This window comes from Tupaia chinensis, unplaced genomic scaffold (assembly GCF_000334495.1).
Source record: "Tupaia chinensis unplaced genomic scaffold, TupChi_1.0 Scaffold000101_1, whole genome shotgun sequence".
NCBI lineage: Eukaryota > Metazoa > Chordata > Mammalia > Scandentia > Tupaiidae > Tupaia > Tupaia belangeri.
In genome coordinates this window covers 2,305,218-2,310,116 of record NW_006159565.1, presented here as the reverse complement: position 1 = coordinate 2,310,116, position 4,899 = coordinate 2,305,218, and the positions used below count along the sequence as shown (strand labels likewise).

The window sequence follows — 4,899 nt, the reverse complement described above, 5'->3', positions numbered from 1 at the left end:
AATTCTGAAGAATTGGTCAGTTTCTGAATCCCCATAGAAAAGTGGTTTCTTGGTGGCTAATTCTGCAGATATGATACCTATACTCCAAATATCAGTCGGAGTTGAGCAACAGGCTGACCCCAGCAATATTTATGAAGATCTGTACCAGAGTGTCACTACCTCATATGTGTATACTCTGGTATCCCAAAAGCTCTGACAAGGCCAAAATGAGCTGGTTCAATTGTTCCTTTGTCATCAGTCAATAGATTTTGAGGTTTTAAGTCTCTGTGAAGAACTCTTCCAGTGTGACAAAATATAATCCCTTGTAGGATTTGGTACAAATATCTTTTAACAAGTGAAGAATCCATGAACTGACCAGGAGGGATAGAACCCAAGTATTTCTTTACTTTTTTTTTTAATGTAATTTTATTTATTTGTTTCTTTTCATTTGACCAGAGAAGGACAGAGTAAGAGAGAGAGAGAGAGGAAAAGTGAGAAAGCAAGCCACCAGGTCTGGGACTCGAACTGTGGTCGGCTATGTGGGAGTTCAGCGTCTTTAACCACAATGCCACCTGCCAGCCCCCAAGTATTTTGAGATCTGTGGGAAGAAATTCAAAGATGAGATACAAACTGGAATCCTGCATAAGTACGTCTGGAAGACTGACTATATTTGGATGACTGAGTTCTTTGAATAAAGAAATTTCCCGAATTTCAGTACTGGGAACCCCTTCCTCTTTAGTTTCTATCTGATTTTCTTGATGGCTACCATTTGACCTACAGTCTTATGTCTGCCCTTGTATACAACTCCTTAGGTACCTTCTCAAGTTTTTTCTATTTTCATATAGTCTTCCATAATTTGTCAACAGGTCTAGTAATAGCTGCTGCAGCAGCTACCATGTCTGCATCACACTTTACTCAACTTCCAAGAGCCTGACATAAAACTTTTTGATTATTCACCATATCAAAAAAATTGTGTAGAGCAGAACCACCTTCCTGGTGCATGTGTTTGCTTATAAAATATATGTACTCTGTTATACATTGTAAAACATATTATAAATACAGAAAGTTTCAAAGGGTAGGAGGAAATATATTTTTTAAATAGTTTTATTTAGTGATATGAAAACCTTTGTGCTCATTAAAATAATAACCTATTCAATATGTCTTGTTGAAATGTTTAGTTGGAGGGTCTAGTTCTAAATTTTAGAGACTTGGCTTTAGTGCTGTCATGACGGGAATGCACTACACAAAAGAGATGTGTTATAGATCCAAGGGAGAAGTGCTTTATTGGTTGCTAAATGTTCTCTTTACTCTTGATACTTTATTGAATCCCATGAAGCTGTAACTCCTCAAAGAATCCTTATCAGACTTACCCCTTGTTTGCTCTTTTCCTCTCTTTCTCAGCCTCCCTCTCATTTTTTTCTCTCTCCCACTCTCCTTATCACTCTCTCTACACTGTGACACTTTAACTTCACTGCTGTACTAGATTTGCTTGAATCTCTAACTCCCTAAGTAGACTGTGAGCTTCTTGAAGGCGGAGACCAAGCCTATTCAGTTGGTATATGCATCCTTGACTTGGGAATCTTAGAAGTTTTTGGACTTCTTTGTGTCAGCAGGTGGCATGGAGGTTAAGGTGTTAGAGCCTACATGACTGCATGGTTTGATTCCTAGACCTGGCAGCTTGAAAATAACACCTAGTACATGTGCATGCCTGCCCAGGATCCCAAGAGGAGGCTGGAGGAAAAGGGACAGCAGCATAGGCATCTGCCTGGGGTGGGGTTTTATTCTCTCTGTCTGTCTCTCACAAGCGCACATCCCTTGTAGCAAAAAATAAAGACAGAAAAAAGTTTGGGGGCTTTGTTTGTGAAAGGAAAAGAAAGCTCACTATATCAGCCTGAGCTTTGATTTTGCTGAACTTCATAGATTCTCAAGGGTTCCATCATCTGTCTTATGTTTCCCAGTCTTAAAATCAGTGTCTTTCTGGACCTTTTGGTCAGTATCCTTATGTTATTTGGGCCTGAGGGTAGGGAGGGGAACTGGAAGGCACTGGTGGCTTGAAAGCCCACGGCCCTATAGTCCTTAGACTATATGCTCAGCATCCATAAACAGTCAAGTCTCCAGGCCTCATCTTTTACCTCATACACTTTGGGGATTTATAGTCACACTAGTTTTTTTAAATCTGGGGTAACAAAGCCAAGACCTGAAAATTTCTGAGGTTAGATTTAGATTGGCCACAGCCTATGCCCTATAGCTAGATTATAACTTCTCTTCCCTGGAAAGTGAGTTTTGGGGTTTCACTGGAGGAATCATTCCAAAATAATGGAACAGTTTCTAGTATGTTCTGTTTCTGATACAGGGTACAAATCAAGCCAGTAGGATCTAGAGGGCACAGGGAACCCTTGGGCTAGGGGGGATGGCATGGAGCCAAAAGCAGACTCTTCTGTCTTGGACCTGTAGGCTAGAATCTTTTCTTGGGTTCTTTGTCAAAGGCCTCGAGGTCATTTTAACCCATTGGGCCTGGATGAGTTGATGCCTGGAGATATTTGTGTGCTGGTTTCTGAAGTTTTATTTTTGTGAATAATTTTCATTTCTCTCATAGGTTCATCGGAAATTGAATTTAATCTTCAGGTTTGTCCACTAACCTGAAGCAGCAGAAAATGATTGAAGGAACTATTGGTTAATTTTCTTTATATTGCAGTAAAGACCTAATGAGCAGTCAAAATGCCTTAATGTTCTTTGAGTAACAAAGGACACCATAAAATTTAACTAGCTCTTCTCTGATGTCATGATGTGCACAGACCAGCAGCTGCTCCCTAACAAGTGTGTGTGCTCCTTTCTCATTGAAAAGAAAGGAAGGCACTCTCTTCATGCTTGCATTTGATGTAGTGGTGAATTCTGTTTCCTTGTGATCTGAAAATGCACAAGGTGATGGCAAGTATGATCTCTGATCAGATTTGACAGCCCGGATATGCTGTCCTTTATGTGTTGAAGTTACTTATCAATGATGAAGAAAGAAGCACATACCCTCGCTAGGGAGCATCTGATGATCTGTGCTTATCATGACATCAGCAAGGTGCTGGTTAAATTTTTTGATGCCTTCGATTCCTCAAAGGGCATTAAGGTATTTTGACAGTTCCTATCTACCTTCCAGAATGGTCCTTTGGGACTTTTTCATTAACCTCAGATTGAAGAATGTGATTATCTTCATGATAAAATAAACATTCAAGAGCATTTCTTCTGCCTAACATTGTCTAAGCATTTGCTGAATATGGGAACAAAGCTTAGCTGTGCTTGAGAGGAAGGAATCGCAATATAATAAAATACACACTGTGTTTAAAAGAGAAACAACAACATAGAGGGCCAGTGAATCCCAGAACTGATGGCTTGGAAAACATGGTGAATGCATGTGTGTGCATGCCAAAAATTCTGGAAAGGAGGGAGAAATAGAGGAGAAGGGATTGTGGCATGGCTATCCCCCCAAGGAGTTCATCTTGGTGGCCTGCTTTCTCTCTCTCTCCCTCCCCCCCCCTCCCCCCCCCCCCCCCCCTCCCTCTCTCTCTCTCTCTCTCTCTCTCTCTCTCTCTCTCTCTCTCTCTCTAGCGAGCTGATGCACCCTATAGCAAAATAGAAAAGATATATGTGTTAAGTATAAAAAAAAACCACAGCTCCCCACATGTTAAATTTATCCAGCCTATTATTTCCTTGCCTTACTTTAATCATGAGAATCTAGCTAGATAGTCTCCAAATGTCATTTCAAGTTTGTTCTCTAGGACCCTTGGAGAAGTACCATGACTAAAACTTCCCACACTGATCTACAAGAGAACCACTGCGATGTTGAAAGTCAACAGAGGACTTCATAGTGACCCTCACACATGACTGAGTTGAGTTGGCGAGGTCATTTTGCCATTAGGGGCCTGTATCTTACCTAGAAAATGGTGTTTATTTCCTTATGAGGAAGGACCCATGAGCTAATAACTGAATGGCCAGGAGTTCTAAATAAAAGGCGCTATCTAAATGCCATGTATTGTTTTCAAGCTGTTATTCCTGGTGGGTGGCAAGGTTAGTATTGTTTTGAAGGTTGCGATCCAAATACCAGCTCATCTATTCTCCAGCTGTTGTTTATCCTCCTGTTTCCTGGAATAGTCAGGCACAAGGTCTTTAAAACGGGTTTTGTGCTGCTGTACATTTTGGTTGGTAATAATTAAGTACCACTGATTTAGCCTCAATCACTAAACAGTGTAAGATAGTGGACCAAAGAATATCCTTATCCCTTGGAAGCAATGGAATTTACATACAGAATCTCCCCATCAGCCCCTCTATGCTCACTCCATTCCATTGATTGGAATCTTTTTTTTTAATATTTTAATTTTGTTCATTATTTTTTTTATTTATTTATTTTATTTTGACAAGAGAGATAGAGGGAAAGCAAGAAACCAAGCCTCCATATCTGGGACTTTAACCACAGTCAGCCATGCACCTTAACTACACTTAACTATAGTCCAGCACCTTAACTACCACGCTACCTGCCAGTCCCGGTTGGTATCTTTTTTTGGAGAAGTTTTTGCTATTGGGCGCATGCGCTCACCAGAAAGACAGAGAGAGACAGAAAGCGAGAAATCACCCCCTGGGGGGATGGCCACACCGCAATCCCTTCTTCTCTTGGGATCTTGGGCACGCATGCACCCGGTGTGAGTTTAAGCCGCCAGGTCCGGGATTTGAACCGCAGTTGACTACATGGGAGTCCAGCGACATAGCCATTACGCTAACTGCTGGTCCCACAATTGAAATCTTTTTAACAACATCCCATCAACAGGTTGTTCAGATTCTCAGCTCCTTCAACAGCCCATTTCATTGTCTCTCTCTTTTTAAATTTAATTTTTGATTAGCTAGTACACATACATACTGTAAAACTCAAAGGATAGA

At 40.8% G+C, this 4,899-nt stretch overlaps 1 protein-coding gene and 1 pseudogene across 2 annotated transcripts in view; one reads left to right on the top strand and one right to left on the bottom strand.

Moving 5' to 3' along the window:
- RNF216 (ring finger protein 216) overlaps positions 1–4,899 on the top strand; it is a 162,210-nt gene that overhangs the window by 112,397 nt on the left and 44,914 nt on the right. The window lies entirely within an intron of this gene.
- LOC102471916 (cyclin-dependent kinase 1-like) lies at positions 120–832 on the bottom strand (annotated as a pseudogene).